Source organism: Schistocerca piceifrons, chromosome X (assembly GCF_021461385.2).
Source record: "Schistocerca piceifrons isolate TAMUIC-IGC-003096 chromosome X, iqSchPice1.1, whole genome shotgun sequence".
NCBI lineage: Eukaryota > Metazoa > Arthropoda > Insecta > Orthoptera > Acrididae > Schistocerca > Schistocerca piceifrons.
Window position 1 is genome coordinate 425,898,036 of NC_060149.1, and position 17,573 is coordinate 425,915,608.

The 17,573-nt window shown below is 40.6% G+C and overlaps 1 protein-coding gene across 2 annotated transcripts in view; it reads right to left on the reverse strand.

Moving 5' to 3' along the window:
* Window positions 1-17,167, reverse strand: part of LOC124721423 (elongation of very long chain fatty acids protein AAEL008004-like) — a 350,642-nt gene extending 333,475 nt beyond the window's left edge. Inside the window, exon 1 of one of the 2 annotated variants that reach the window (XM_047246397.1) lies at window positions 16,872-17,167. The gene's annotated coding sequence lies outside the window, so the exon portion shown is untranslated. The remainder of the gene's footprint in view (window positions 1-16,871) is intronic. The other variant, XM_047246398.1, reaches the window with a different exon arrangement.
* Between the last annotated feature and the right edge of the window lie 406 nt (window positions 17,168-17,573).

Sequence of the window (17,573 nt, forward strand, 5' to 3'; positions counted from 1 at the left end):
AGCAATGTGCACTCAGCCCTTGTGAGGCCAATTGTGCAGCTACTTGATCGAGAAGTAACGGCACCGGTCACGAAAACTGACAACGTCCGATCGAGCGGTGTGCTGACCACATGCCCCCCCCCCCCGTAGCCGCATCTGGTGACGCCTGAGGGCTGAGAATGACACTACGGAAGTTCAGTACAGTTAGGCCTCCACAGCCTGTTCGGACGGTGTTTGTTTTTGTTTTATAGAAAATAACAGCTGTCCTATCATACTTCCCTGGAGCACTCCTGACGGTACCCTTGCCTCTGTTGAACACTCGCCTTCTTGTGCGATGTACTGGGCTCTGTTACTTAACAAGTCTTCGAGTCACTCACACACCTGATATCCTATTCAGTATGCTCGTACCTTCGTCAATAGGCGTCAGTGGGGCGCCGTTTCAAATGTTTTTCGGAAGCCTATAAATATGGAATCTACCTGTTGTCCTTTATCCATGGTTCGTAGGGTGTTATGTGAGAAAAGGACAAGCTTAGTTTCGCACGAGCGATGCTTTCTAACACTGTGCTGATTCGCGAACAGTAACTTTTCCTCCTCAAGGCCGTGTATTATAGTCTAACTGAGAAAATGTTCAAGAATTCTGCAGCGAACTGAAGTTAAGGATATTGGTATGAAATTGTGCGGGCCAGTTATTTTACCCTTCTTCTATATGGGAGTCGCCTGCGCTTTTTTTCAGTCGTCTGGGACTTTGCTCTGGGCGAGAGATTCGTGATACATGCGAGTTAAGAAGACCCTAAGATGCCAGTGTCGTAGAGTACTCTTTGTAAAACCGAACTGGGTGTTAAGACGTTCAGTTTTGCATGCGAAAGGCACGTTATGCTGTTTTTGGAATAAACTATTTGTATTTTAAGCACATTTTCACACGTTTCTAAGCTTTCGAGGCCACGCATTTCCCTTGTGAGTTAAAGAAGGTGAGTTCGCTGCTGTAGAAAATTGCCGTTAGTTCTAGTCTACGAGGGAGGTGCCGATGAAGATATCGTCCGTTGCTGCTATGGATACCAGAAACTTGGCTTTCTTCGCCGGCATTGTTTCATATACCGGCTATTACAGACATAGTGTAATAGACACTTGTCCCAAAACCGGTGCGTCAAATTTTTTTGGTCAAAGGGGTTATGTGAAAATCTTTAAATGCTAAATGAATGAAGAATGTTAACATTGCCTGAAACATCCTGAAAACTAGAGGTAACAACTCTGTTTTAGATTTTCAAACGGGTTATTGGTATGAAATTGATATCTGTGAACAACTATTATAAAAATAAGTATATTAAAAAAAACGTTTTGGGTAGGGAGCGGTGAGTAAAAAATGTCATCAGAACATCTTCCAAGCACTGACGAGTGGAGCAAGGGATTAAAAAAGATGAAAATGTTGTACGCTGCTTCCAGTGTTTGAAAATACTGTTGTAATATTGGACTGAGAAGATAAATTTCTTACACTTACAGTTTAATTAAAAAGTTAGGAGATATTGAATTTGGACAAAACACAGTCCGCCCACGGATACAAGGATGGAAAAAATAATATTGAGTTTCTATTTCAAAAGAACCATCTCGGCAGTCGTTTTAATCCTTTTAGAACAACCATGGAATATCTAAATCTAGCATGCTGAACACTGATTTAAATCGCACCATTACCGAAACAGATTACAGAGCATTAAACTCAGACACTGCTGGAATTGTTACAACCTGTCCCACTGGAAACATGATTGTAAAGGTGATATTAAAAAATTAGCTTCTAGGATCATTTTCCCTTTGGTTACAGGCTAAAGTGAAACCAATTTTCACACTGGCTGATAAATTGGGGCTGAGTTCTGTTTGATTACTTTTCTTTGGGACACGGTGTTCATCAAAAAAGTTGCGCGTTAACAATGTCTACGAGAAAATATTAACTGAAAAAACGAAACGGGGAAGCTAGCCAGTTGATGCCAACTGGAGGGATACTTCTGCATACCCTTATTTCAGGACGGTGGGGCTCCCTTTCTTAGAATAATGAGGAGAGCATTTTGATTATCCGTTAAAATAAACCGAAAATAAGGATATGTGATCTTTTGTAGTAATTCCTGAACCAAAAGCATACTTCTTGTTTAAAATTCGGGAGCTTCTTCCCTTTTGGGCCTAAACATGTTAAGTTGAAGTTAGATGTACAAGTAAATAATATTCTTCATAGCACAACATGAAGCCGATATTTTTGGTGGATAGATTAACCTTCAAAACTTTTATTTTTTCCTAAAAGTTGCTGAGCTCGATACTGTCACGAAGGGTTTTAGTGATATCTGCTAACCGTTGCGACATACCAAAAGTTTTCCATAAAAATAACTATAAGTTACGTAATATTTTAAAATGTTAGCTGACTTCTTTGCCTATGGTTTCCAGCAATTTCTGGAATTGTAAGGTTCACTTTCAGCTGCCCAGAACACACATTACCCCAAAAAGCCTTGGCACAAAATTTAAAAGAAAGTGTTTGTGCGGTAGGTCTGGAACACCAGACGTTCAAGTTGTATTAAGAAGGTAATTAACGATCTCATTGTTGTAGCATCCGAACTAAACAACGCATACGAAGTGTTTTTCGTACGTATGATTGACAAGAGCAAACAGTTTCTTCGTGAGAGTTCCAGATTACATCAAACAATAATAACTGTCAAAAAGAGAAAGATCGAGATCGCAACATAACATGCCCAGAGAAAGTCCACGTACAGCCTATCGTCGTCTTTCGGACATGGAGACAGATCGAGTCATTGGTACGATAGATATGGCAGACTGAATGATCGTCAGACTGTGACAAGAACGGTCAGCTCCATTGTCATACCCATCAATACTAGAGTGCCAAATGGCGTAATCCAGCAGTATAACGTAAGAATCCACAGTGCATTTCTTACAACAATCGTCTTGCGAAATGTACGGGTCCTTGACATGCCTGGCAGGTCCTGTGATTTGTCACCCGTATAGGAGGCCTGAGATGTGATGGGAATAGCTACATTTTCATACCAGCCTCTAACCAACAGTTTACTTGAACTGAAACACCATGTGTGTCAGACATGGCAGTCTGAGCCTGGTTCTTTTTTCCCCTCCAGGCATCACCTCATACTGATATTGTTGATGGACAGTTCAGAAATGAATGAAAGTTTCATAATTTAATACCCATTATGTCTTGAATTTCGACATAAATAGGTACTGGTGCTTCATAGCGTCACGCACTCCATTTCTGTCAGCGTATATTGTGGTGTTGTTTCATTTTGTAGGAAGACGACTTCTTGTCGATGATCAGCTAATTGTGGTAAAAGATACAACTGCAACATGTCAAGATATTTGTATATTACATATATTAAAGAAGACACACACAAACACACACACGCACACACACGCATACACACACGCACACACACACACACACGCACACGCACACAGAGACAGAGAGAGAGAGAGAGAGAGAGAGAGAGAGAGAGAGAGAGAGAGAGAGAAAATCCAGGATAGTACTACTATCACATCAAAGATACGAGTGCGTGCTGAAAATTAATGCCTCCGAATTCTTTCTGTGAAATCTCTTAAAGGTTTTCAAATAAAACAAAAGTTATTAACATTCTACACCTTTATTCTTTATGTCTACACAGTTATTTCTCAACATAGGCACGTATGCGAAGAGCATATTTCTCCCAACAAGAGACCAATTTGTTGATACCATAACTGCAGAATGTTTGACTTTGTTGACGGAGTCACAACCTTATCTCTGCTTGCACCGATTCCTCAATATCAAAGCCAAGTCCTCGAAGATGTTCTTTAAGTGTTGGAAACAGATGAAAATCGGATGGGGGCCAAGTCGGGACTGCGTGAGGAATAACCGACGGCAATAAACTCAAGGCGTCGGATTGTTACAGATGTCGCAGCGCTCGTATGTGGTCTGGCGTCATGATGATGGAGAGGGTGCTCCACGTATGGACGAATTCTTTGAATTCGAAACTCGATTACAGCACGCTGTTTCTCAGGCACCCGCATAGCTGATACACATCGCCATGTTACACGCTGCAATTCGGAGTATTCTAGCGGCAGGGGACTGCAAATACGTAGACATGAAGAAGTTAATACGTTTGGCTTATTTAAAAAGTAGTTGAGTTTACACACAAAAAATTCGGAGCCTATGCTTTTCAGTATGCTCTCGTAATATCGCTGTATTAAAGATGATGTTGGTTTCCAAAATTCGATTCCATACCACAAATATTGCCTAGATTATAATCATGAACTGGAGACTTGTGACGCAAATCACAGTTTTGGTAGTGGATTTAAGGAGGCTTTCAAAACCAGAATTCCGAAAAACCCAGTAAAACAAGTCCGGAAGCTTGTATTATAACATGAAATGGAATACGACCTTTAATTTAATAATATCTCGCCGACCATTCGATCGGTCAGAGTAGAACCTTGGTAAAGTTCCCAATAAACAAACACACAATATGGCTACGGGTAATTGAATGAGATGTGCTGAAAGCTGGCCGATTTCTGGTGATACTCAGTGCATATAACAACCTTGACAAATACTGAATTGGAGTGAATAGCTCTTAACTCTGTGGGAGAAAGACAACGACCATGGAAGCTGTCAGTTGGATGTGAACACCAATCCAATCCGCACTGCCACACGAAGCAGTGCCCAATGTAACGCCACAAATGAGAGGTGAATTTCAAAAACTGCCACGTGATAATTCCGACCAGTCTGAGTTATGCAAGCCATTCGATTATCTGCATCAAACTTTACCATACAGTGAAAAGTAATACTGAATAAGTCAGCCATTTACCTGTAATAAAAGGCTTTTGAATACTGGGGTGAGTCTCAAATTCCGTAACATGAATAGAACTATTTAATTTTTTTCCCTTTCAAAACCAACAACGTGTATGCATCAGTCTTAATACTTCGCGCCAGGTCACGCCACTCTCGCTGTCTTGCTTCTATGGTGTTAGAGGAAACAGTCAGTCTTTTGTGAGCTGTAGTTGTGAATACTGTGTGTATTCACAGCCAAGGTGAAGAGCGCAGGAACCGCTACACGAAGCAAGGAAAGAATCTCGACAACCATACCTAAAGACATGCAAAGCATGGGCTTCTAAACCCCCAAGCCTAGTGTCAATGGCATTCCTGTTGCAGAGGAAAAGGTGAATGAGGTTCGAAAACTGTTGGTGAACCATTTTGGTGTGCAATGAGCATGGACAAATAGTCCTCGTCTGCACTATTGTAAACATGCAAAATGTGAATACAGATGTGGACGACGAAAGGTGTGAACGAAAACCTGCGGAAGAGAACCATAATATTGTTTTTGTGTAAAGGAAAAAGGACCATTACCTTAATGGCTAAACTAGTATAACCATTACGCTTTCACACTGTTGATCCAGAGGATAGAATAAAGGATTATATTATCAATTATAAAAGATGTACTTGCTCTCAAAATTGTACAACACATATTTTCACTGTTCCCTTCAATTTGAGTTTTAAAACTGACAACGAGCAAATAAAACACACATAATTCTTGACTACAGATCTTCGAATACGATGATGTTCTCGTTTTTCTTAAGATGTTAGCAAATTCACGTGGCAGATACAGCAACTCACACCCTCAAATGTGAAAGTAAACTTCTTTGTTTTGGAAACTAGTTCATAAAAATAAAGGAATATTTCAAAAGAATTGATCGCGGCTATCTTATACTGCAGTTAATATACAATCAGCGGGTTCTGCTACATCCGAAATGAAAAATCATAATTTGAAATAATGCGCAGTACAAAAGAGGCAACTGTAGTCAGATACAGGCGAGTATTAATCAAAAACAGTTGGGTAGAGATGTATTACAGCTGTCGAATATTTATAGCTGGTTGATAAGGGATGTTGACTCGATTCCTGAGTGCAGTGACATTTACTGAATGACGTATAGAATAAATAACGAAAGGTTTAGTTTAACAAGTCCTCGTGTTCGCTTTCGAGTCATATTGTGCTGGTTAGTTTCCAGAGAACTGCACTTTTTATACAAAACGTATGGGAAATTGGTGCAAGAACACTGAGAAAGGACTGACATTAATGTCATAGATGGAAAAACGTCTACGTAAGTCATCACATGCGTGCAAAGAAAATACCGATACTCGTGCACTGAGAGATGGCGCAGTAGTTAAAGACACTGATTCCGGGTTCTCAGTTTTGGTTATTGATAACTTGATACAAGTGTCTGAGTTTAATGTGTACAGCACCGAAGATGATCACTATATGATCGAAAATCGATTCTACTATCAATAAAACATCAATATTACGACCAACGCTGACCTTCCTTTTAATTTAACATATATGGTCGTTGTGCACACAGCACTCCATGGAGTCGCCAATCAATAAAATTAGTCATGTCCAATAAGAATTTTTCTTTGAATGAATACTAATCAAACTGAAAAATGTAAACTGACATGAAAAAGAATGACTGGTAGCCCAAGGATAAGATAGGGAATGTAAGTGGCAAAAAAACTAATTGAAAGGAAAAATGAAGAAGGTGCAAATAATTAAGAAATAGAAAAGACTCCAATTGTTACTTCAAGATAATAGTGACGCTCACATTGAAATGGAAGTTTCTTACTTTGCGTATTCAGTTATCTCAGAAAGATTTGAATAGCCCTGTGCTCGTTTTTACGCTACTGCATTGACACGAGATGATATGACTGAAAGTGTGACTCACTGGAAATGTGCCGTACGTAAGCAAAGATGTCGCTTTTCTTTTTCTTTTATTTTCTTCTTTGTGAAATACCAGACCAAAAGGTCATCGTATCTAATATCCTCTTTCTGTCTGTGCTTATTACTCCTTAGTTTTAATGTTTTGAGTTCGTGGACACAGAATGCATGCATGCATATTCATCCTAGTGACGTACATACTGCAGAGGTTAAGAACCACTGCAGTGGTTAAGAAGTTTAAGTCGTACTCGGGAGAATCAGGGTTCAGATCCACTCCAAGAAATCTGCTTTATATTTTACATAGTTTCTCTAAATGGCTGTAGACGAATTTCGCGATGGTTACTTCATAAGGATATTGCCAATCTCATTTTCATTTTTTTCCAGTTGAGTGAATTCTCCATCTCTAAAGCGCACTGTGGCTATGAAAAGCTGACACTTATTCCCTCCTTCCTTTCATCGCATTGCTGAAGTAATTCTACAACACTCAGTAACGAGGAAAACGTCAGGGAAAAACGATTTACTGTAGTAGTTCCATAAGCTTACGTTACTACGTAATAACAACTCCTATAATAAGACCAAATATTATGATAAAAGTTGACAGCTGTCTGTTGGTGATGACCTAACACCACAGTCGATAGTAATTATCAAAGTAACACAATCTTTTTTCATTTAAAAAACTGCGAATGGGTGAACGTCAAATTATTGTGTGTTTGTAGCAGTTCATGAGTTGAGACTATTAGTATTTGCAGAAGTGATGCATAGTCCAGCCGGCCGCTGGTGGCCGAGCGGTTCTGGCGCTACAGTCTGGAACCGCGCGACCGCTACGGTCGCAGGTTCGAATCCTGCCTCGGGCATGGATGTGTGTGTTGTCCTTAAGTTAGTTAGGATTAAGTAGTTCTAAGTTCTAGGGGACTTATGACCTCAGCAGTTGAGTCCCATAGTGCTCAGAGCCATTTTTTTGCATAATCCACCAACAGAGCTTAAAAATTACATGCAAAGAGAAACATCATTTTCACCCATTAAATTTCATGTGTGTAATCTATTGTACTAACGCTTTCTAAAATACGTCACAAAGTTCGCAGTGTGTTTCCGCGGATCTACAACGATAAAATGCAATTCGCCAGTTTACATTTGGTCATCATTTTTCTGGGTCTCTTAAGAGTCAATGGTCAATATAAATTAAACAATCCTACATGACAAAATTATAATGGTCAATATAAACTGATCAATCCTACATGACAGAATTATAAAATGTTTTCAGATCTCCATCTGAATTAACATGGACAGTAACAGACAACTGAATAGTATTTGATTGGTAATTTGCTGAATTTACGTAACACAGAGAGAAAGAATCTTCAGCATTACAACTTGGAAAAAAATGAGCTGGAAATTTTCCATGGGCACCTGGAATAACCGGTTGTAACAGTTCCGCTCGTTAAGACATCGCTAAACAAAAACTAAGCCACCTTTGTGGCCTAGGCCGCTGCTTCACAATAATGCCAAGGAAACCAAACTGTAGGTGAGCTTGAATCCTGAGACGCGTAAAATATTTATCTTCAGAATGTGGCTGGTAAGGAGTCGGACAGTATACGACGACTAGATTATTTTTACAATGTGTTGAGGTAAACATCAATAATATACACTGTGTCCTTTGAAATGATTGCGTAAGACACTGATAACACTGATAACAATTATCATTTCATGAAGTTCTCAGGAGCACTAAGATAGGTGCCAAAAATGGTTACAACGCTCTTAAATACTTATATATTCGTAGGAGACCAAATCCGACCGTTAACATGTACTCGGTATTGATTAATGCTCTCGACAACCGGACACATTACATATCGCTAGGATGATAGTAACAGCAGACGATTTCGTGGGTGACAATGTTTGATTTCCGGAGCTGTTTTTCCAGTACATGAATGTCATGCGGTTCATCACATTGAGAGGATACTAATTACCAAATATCTTTAATGCGAATGACTGACAGGATCTTAACAAAATTGTCTAATATTTATCCTTTCAAGAAACATTTGATAGTGCTCTCCATATTCGCTACTCTAATTTCAGAAGATTTGTAATGGAACTGCTTATTAGACAGAAACCATGCAATAAATGTTGGTTCACTCACCAATATCGCAAATTGTGGAATTTCGACTCATCTGTTCATAGATTCGTTTACACAGTAAATAGTCTGTCTATTTATTATTTACTCTTTGTCGTTAACTTAAGGCAAAACACGAAAAAATTATATATGCCACTGACGCTTAAAGTACCACGTGCCAACTGGCAGCTATTAGTTTCAATTTTCTGCTTCAGTTCACTTATGTGGCCGTACTGTGTGAATGGTGAATACTGTTATGAGTTTGATAGTCTGATGAACACATGTATACTAGCACACTTTAACAGATAACATTTTCTGTCACAATTATATACGCAGCTATCTTTGTTATTATGGTAACTATGAAACTGTTACTTTGGAGGGGAGCTGCTGTCCTCATAACTGTAGTTTCTTCGAAGCAGTGGCCTCTCAACATACGTACATTGCCGGATGAAATTTATCTAATGAATGGTCTGAGTAAACATCTTTACCAGTTTCTGCCATTGCTGTACTCATACGACTGTACGTAATTTGTGAGAAAGACTCTATTTGAAGCAGAAAACGTTATTGTCCATCGAAAAGGATGGGACAGATGTCCATTTTAAGCAAACAGTCAGTGACTTAGCGCTGGGACATTTGCATCCTACCAACACAATTGCTCGTCAGTGCACACATGGACTTCTGTGTGGTGCTGCGATAAGTTGATGGATTTAAAACTATTTGAAGCCAACAAGCCCACTGTGTGTACCCTGACGCACGGTTTTTTGCCGTATTGTCATAGTGACGTATTGAGTACGTTGTGTAGAGAAAAGTTTCGCTATTTTACATTTTTTTTAAATTTCTTCTGGTAACTTACTTAGGAGCCGTGAAATGGATGTTTCATTGTAACCGACACGGGTGAAAAAATATCTTATCACCCATTTATCTTCATTTCAAACCAAGCCTTTCCACGTTTGCGAATGATTTTATTTTTTTCCGGTGAGGATGTGGATGTCTGCTGAGGTCGCTAAAATTTAGCATCGTCTGCTTTATTCTCTCTTTTACTTTATTCTCTCTTTTACAGGAGCAACTTTCTGTTCGAAATAGATTACTTCAAGCTCGCGTACCTTTCATGTATGTGTGTGTGTAAATTAGCAAACAAACACGACTCGTCAATGATATATTGATTGTGCTGAGAGTAAAGTTCCAAATTTCCGAGTATGCTGGAGACTGGACACTTCACAGAAACAGGGGTCTACTGCAGCGTCTGCAAATATCGGAAGTTAACCGAGCTCATTCTTATTATAAAAATGAATTTTGTGTTTTTGTGCCTTCTTAATCTTTATTGTGTTGTTTGCTTTGTCTTGTGACACATTGAGAAGCTATGCAAGGTCCTGATATTTTTTGCTACTATTGTTCTTCTACCAGACAGACGAAATATCTGAATGCATAAAAGTACAGGGCTATTACAAATGATTGAAGCGATTTCATAAATTCACTGTAGCCCCATTCATTGACATATGGTCACGACACACTACAGATACGTAGAAAAACTCATAAAGTTTTGTTCGGCTGAAGCCGCACTCCAGGTTTCTGCCGCCAGAGCGCTCGAGAGCGCAGTGAGACAAAATGGCGACAGGAGCCGAGAAAGCGTATGTCGTGCTTGAAATGCACTCACATCAGTCAGTCATAACAGTGCAACGACACTTCAGGTCGAAGTTCAACAAAGATCCACCAACTGCTAACTCCATTCGGCGATGGTATGCGCAGTTTAAGGCTTCTGGATGCCTCTGTAAGGGGAAATCAACGGGTCGGCCTGCAGTGAGCGAAGAAACGGTTGAACGCGTGCGGGCAAGTTTCACGCGTAGCCCGCGGAAGTCGACGAATAAAGCAAGCAGGGAGCTAAACGTACCACAGCCGACGGTTTGGATAATCTTACGGAAAAGGCTAAAGCAGAAGCCTTACCGTTTACAATTGCTACAAGCCCTGACACCCGATGACAAAGTCAAACGCTTTGAATTTTCGGCGCGGTTGCAGCAGCTCATGGAAGAGGATGCGTTCAGTGCGAAACTTGTTTTCAGTGATGAAGCAACATTTTTTCGTAATGGTGAAGTGAACAGACACAATGTGCGAATCTGGGCGGTAGAGAATCCTCACGCATTCGTGCAGCAAATTCGCAATTCACCAAAAGTTAACGTGTTTTGTGCAATCTCACTGCTTAAAGTTTACGGCCCCTTTTTCTTCTGCGAAAAAAACGTTACAGCACACGTGTATCTGGACATGCTGGAAAATTGGCTCATGCCACAACTGGATACCGACAGCGCCGACTTCATCTTTCAACAGGATGGTGCTCCACCGCACTTCCATCATGATGTTCGGCATTTCATAAACAGGAGATTGGAATACCGATGGATCGGTCGTGGTGGAGATCATGATCAGCAATTCATGTCATGACCTCCACGCTCTCCCGACTTAACCCCATGCGATTTCTTTCTGTGGGGTTTAGTGAAAGATTCAGTGTTTAAACCTCCTCTACCAAGAAACGTGCCAGAACTGCGAGCTCGCATCAACGATGCTTTCGAACTCATTGATGGGGACATGCTGCGCCGAGTGTGAGAGGAACTTGATTATCGGCTTGATGTCTGCCAAATCACTAAAGGGGCACATATCGAACATTTGTGAATGCCTAAAAAAACTTTTTGAGTTTTTGTATGTGTGTGCAAAGCATTGTGAAAATATCTCAAATAATAAAGTTATTGCAGAGCTGTGAAATCGCTTCAATCATTTGTAATAACCCTGTATTTACATTCTACATATAAAAAGTATACACTAAGTATAAAAAACAAAATAAATAGATAAACATGTTTTACGCAAAATTGTTTCAACAGTGAAAATGTCGGAATTATTTAACGAGAAAAATAATTTTCGATGTCATTCATTTGGCACTTACCAAGGAAAAAAGACACAAATGATAAATCAAAAAGGTCCTATTTATGACTCCGAAGTTTTAGTTTTGTTCTCAATATCGGCTGAGGTTTTAAGTTTTAGGTAAACTACTCGTTGTACTTTCTGCTTCGCTAAAGCAAGTTACTATCCTCTGCCGCTAGAGGGGTCCGAATTGTAGCGTGTAACATGGCGGTGCGTAACGTAACTATGTCGGTGCATGAGAAACTGCGTGCTGTAATCGAGTTTGGTATTCAAAGAGTTCGTCCACACATGCAGCACTCTGTCCTTCAGCATGACAATACGAGACCATACACGAGCGTTGCGACAAGTGCAACAATTCGACGTGTTGGCTTCACTGTCATCGGTCATCTTCCATACAGTCTCGACTTGACTCAATCCTATCTTCACCTGTTTGGAAAATTTATGGAACACCTTCGAGGATTTCGCTTTGATAATGATGAATCGGTACACTAGGAGGTGAGGTTGTGGCTCCGTCAACAAAATCACTGAAGGTATCAACAAACTGGTCTCTCCTTAGGGGCAATGTGTTCGTCAACATGGTGACTATGCTGAGAAATAAATATGTAGACAAGAAGAATAAAGATGTAGAATGTTAATAACGTTTTTTTTATTTAAAAAGCTTTATGAGTTGTCACATAAAAACTCCGTGGCATTACTTATCGGCACCCACTCATAGATATTATTTGATATGTTTGCACGTATACATTTTTTTGAGCGAATAAATTTACATTTTCTGAAATGTCTGGATGACACTTTTCCTATTCCTCCAGTTCTCAGGAGTGCAAAGAATTTACCACACAATCTTTGACCTTTGACAAGAATTTCCAATAAGAATTCTGCTTTGGCCATCAATAAACTCTATTATCGTTGCTTCTTCCTACATTTTGTTACTATATTTCTATTTTTTCATAAAATAGATAGTCCCTCATAACCTCAATTTCACCGTTCAGATACCAAAGTGCACAGCAAACATCTCTCACAACACACGCAATTTTGTTGTGACGTGTCATCGAAAATGACCACTCGGAACAGACGAGACTCAGTACAGAAATAAAACGCCAGGAGCACTGCGGTAGATTCACTTGCCTCTAGTAGTCAATTAATATAATAAAATCGATCGTGTAAAAGGGGCTTTAGACTTTTCGATAGTCACTTGTTTTATAGCGTGGATCTGTAATAACGGTGATCACTGTGACTAAGTATGTTTCAAGCTGCATTTGTAAGGCAGCTTTCAGGTGGAGAAAATATAAAAAGGAAGAAAGCAAGCATTACTTACAACAAAGCAACTAGAAATTAGTGGAGTTTCTGAGGACCTGCGATGACAAGCTCCTTGGAATGCATCTTCCAGCAAAGATGACAATGAGGCGATTCGCTACGTTTATTGCATCTCGAGTCGATTGCTTCGGTACACATACGCCTCACATAAAATAATGATAAAAACCAAAAATATGAAATATTTTCTTACTCACTGTCCACTCAGAAACAGTCCAACAATTATGACTGCATGACGAAATACAGAAGTTAATTTGGTCTCAAGAGGGTAAAGATGGAAGTAATTGTCAGATAACCACAAACCACTTCATACTTCTGCCGTTCGCCTGCTTGGTAAGTTGCAGAAGTGAACAGAAAACGAAAGATTTCGCTGTCGGCTCATATATTCTCAGTTACTTTTGTCTTATACAGTATTTAAAGGATTTGTATTCTGTTCTCAGAGGAATTCAGTGTTTCGGTGGCTGCTCCTTTAAAGACGCACCGCGCACTTCTGGTTCACTTCTCAGAAACTAAGGGTAAGAAATCGTCTATGAACTCCTTGCAGGAACCATGCTAATTTTCCCAAAGAGTGCAAAACGAATTGGAGAGAAATTGGTAACGCAATATAGTTTTTTACATGTATGTATTTTGGGCAAAGGTGTATTTAGGGTTGTCCAGCCAGGTTTACGATTCGATGTATCTATATTTTGATGTTTAGAGATCATACAATGGTCACACTTAACGGCATTTTCCCAGCACCTGACGAAGACGAAATACTATGCGGAAGCATGCGTTTTAGACCTGCTGGAAAACAGGAATGCTTCCATGTGGAAATGTCCGGAGTATAATGTGAACGTAGACGTGTGCAAGTATAAGACGTCATTTTGATTCGAAGGACAGAGTTGTTTTTTACGCGCGAAATATGCTTTGGGCCTTTATGCTCACGCCCGCCTCTGCAGCCGATATCCCTAACGCTCTATAGTACGTTGGCGTTGGATCTGAAGGCATCCGGTTCGAATCTTGATGGAGGAAGTAATTTTCACAGCCAATACCTGACCGTCAAGGGGTGAGACGGTGGCAACATTGAGTAATTGCAGGAATACGTGGGACACTTACGCTTCACAAAAAAAACCTCCTATAAAAACTCTCCAAATGTATTACGGAGAAATGGCATGTAGTTGTGTTCGTGGCAGTGCGACTGCCGTATGGGGTTGATAAGCTCTACGGCGTCATGTTACTATTCAAAAACGAAACGCGTTATTTTGTATGATCATCTGTAATAACACAAATACAGCACCATATCCGTACCAAGGGAAGAGTGTAACTGGCGATGGGGGCAGCACTGTGTCGTGTTGTGATTCTTGTACGCAGAGCAAATAAAACGTGGGACAGTAGATATATTTCGTTACAGTCCGCACTACTGTTCACATTAGAATATGAATACAAAGGTTAAGAAACGAAACCATTCTGGTGATACCGCTCCTCAAGTAATTCCGACATGTGTCATGTTCTTTCAGGCACAGACTTCGCTTGGCTGAGCTATACAAGGCACCAACACTCATGACGAACTCCCACATCATACAGATTAACACACTTATCTGTAGAAATAAGAATTCGTGCGTACATCTTGTTTCGCCACGAACAACCACGACATCGTATCTTAATGTCCGAGTTAGAACTGATAACTGGCGCAGTATATATGTACACTCATATCACTCACTTCAGATAGTCTATGGCCACAATGAATTTAATCTTACGTCTTCCGTTAAGTGCTTTAGGATGGAAGATGTTAAAACATATCAGTAAATAATGGTACAGAAAATATGTATCCCGAAGACTTCTCCGTTTTAGTCTCTTCACTTTTTGAGGGACATTGGTAGAAACATGCTAGGTAAATGAACTGGTGCCTCAGCGGGCGAAAGTGTCGGAAGATAATCGTCTGTACTCGCCATTAAGGGAGCCTTCAGCAGCTTCAGAAATGGCACAAAAGGTAAACCAGGAAATGAAAATCACTCGTCAGATATTTCTCTTTCTCGCATTTATTTATCAATTTTCGGCAAATCTAACGGTATTTCTTGCCAGATTAGCTAAATATGCTATCGTTACTTAGAATTCGCCACAAATATCATTTGAAAGCCCGAGAGACCTTAGAGGAATTTCAGAAGAGTGTTGAGGAGATATAGGAAGTGAAAGGGTTAATATTTAGCTGTAAACATTCTAAATACGAAGGAGAACATCCATTTTGATTACTAAGAACCACAAGAAAACTGAAAAGGTATTCTTAAGAAACAGAAGTGAACTGTAATATAACTTGCTTTAAAATTTTGTATACACTGAAATTTTTCTTTACAAAATCCGTCAGTTACTCAACATACCTGGCATTTAACTGAAACAGACGTTTCTCTATTGAAAACTATGCAGTCGTTTTCGAAATTCGGGAACTGCTATTGTACGTACACGGGTCAGATATAAATTAAAGACATACGAGTTAGACACACAGTCCGTATCCATGGGGAAGACGGTATACATTCGAGCTGTAAACAGCTCTGTGAAGAAATCTGTTTACTACGGCTTTGCTGCAAGTGAAAGGTTCTAAACGAAGGCTAGCCGTACCATGATATATGAAGGCAGCATTGCTGCCCGCCTTGTAGTACGGTGCTCTAGACAACGGACCAGAAACGCATATTTTCTCCGTTATCTGCGCATTGCATACTGACTCTGGCACATATCTTGCATATTTCTGAACAGATCTTCTGATGAAAAGCTACACCTTCTTATTGTGCAAGGAAAATTAATTTTACCTCGATTCGAAGCGTGAATGTTGGCTTATATTAGGAGAATTATGATCGACATTAGTGCTGAAGCTCCATTTCGGGGTTTGAGATTATGTCGGGGTAAGGGTCAAAGGTGACGAATTCCAGCAGTAAACTTTGCTGTATTTGGGACTGTTATGAACGAAAAGAGCCGACATCCACTGACGGAATACCTCTTCATTCTTAATACCTGATGAAAAACTCTCTGGCACAATACACCTAAATTAGCTAAATCATGCATAGGCTATCTGCTACCCAAAAATATCCTAGCGACTGAAGCCTGCGTGATTAAGTTTTGAGACCAGTTGGAGCGAAGGAAGGCTATGGTTTAACACCCCATCGAGAACAAACACGCTAGAGGTAGATTGCCAGCTCAGTTGTGAAGGGAAACGAAAGAAGCCGTATTGAAGGAAACGTCTCAGCATTCACACGAAGAGGCTTAGAGTGCCAGATGAAAACCTAAAATAGCTTGGCCTGACAACTATTTGCACCCTGATTCTCCCGCATCCAAGTACAGTGCCTCAGCAACTGCCACCCTCACTCGGTGACCGATTGCAAATATTACTAGTGCCTTCAGTGGGATTCCTCTTTTAATCCTAGTTTACTAAATCCTTATAAAATTTACGGTTGCACTTGGTACCCATTCGCGGTTCCCATCAACCTGGTGTCGTCAGTACAGGGTGTAAAACAGGACATTTTGCACTTATTTTGTATGTGACGTACCACTGGAGACCTTATAATTGTAATTAACTGGTGCATAAACAATAAATGATCACGTTCTTTGAATAAAGTAAGGAGTAGTAAAATTTACGATGGTTTAGTAAAAATATAACTTTTCCCCCCATTCTAGTTTCAATTGTCATTGATCTGCATGACTAGTATACACAATTTGATAGACTAGTTGTTAGAAATGTTTTATGTTAAAATAAAATGAATACTGTTAAGGGGTGCGGATCACCGTGTGCTTGCATAATTCAGCAGTTATCTCTCGAGTACAAGAATTACTTCAAAGAAGATGTGGCGTGCACTGCAACTAGTACTCTGTCATACCGTTGAGTTGCTCAAAAGCAAAAAACGCCGATGTCCCTGTGGAGAAAGATCTTTCACAGCATCCGCGTCCGTAGTAGGAATGCCGATGCGCCGTCCAGATCGTCCGAACACACGCACACTCACTCACAAAGCGCAGCTCGTCGGCCGCGTCCTGTGGAGCTGAGCTGACTTACTTGACGGCGGCGAAAGCGAGGTACGAACTGAGCGTCTCGGCGCGGCAGTCGGCACAACACTGCGATCGGACACGGTGAGAAAATGTACTGCGGAGCGGAGCAGCTCTTGCTTTCTCCTGCGGCGGAGCTGGGCGCGCGCGGCCACTCTGCCACCCGTATATATAGGCTCGCCCGGCCGAGGGAGGGGGGCCGGCTTACGCGGCCTCGCCGCCCGCACTTGTGTCATCCAGCACCTATGCACCTCGCTTACACATCTTCAATTACACTTCTTAAAAATTTCCCAGTTATTCAGTGACTACCGAACCCGAAATGCATCGCAATTGCTAAATAGGTTTGGTACGTTCTAATCTCCGTCTCTCCCCTCTCTGTCCATCCTCTCCTCCCACTCTCTTTGTACATCTCCTCCTCTTCCCCCTCTCTTTGTTCACCTCATCCTCCCTCTCTCTTTCAATCTTCTTCGCCCCCCCCCCCCCCAATCGCTCTCCGTCTCCTCCTCCCCCTTCGCTCCGTCCATCTTTTCCTTTTCCCT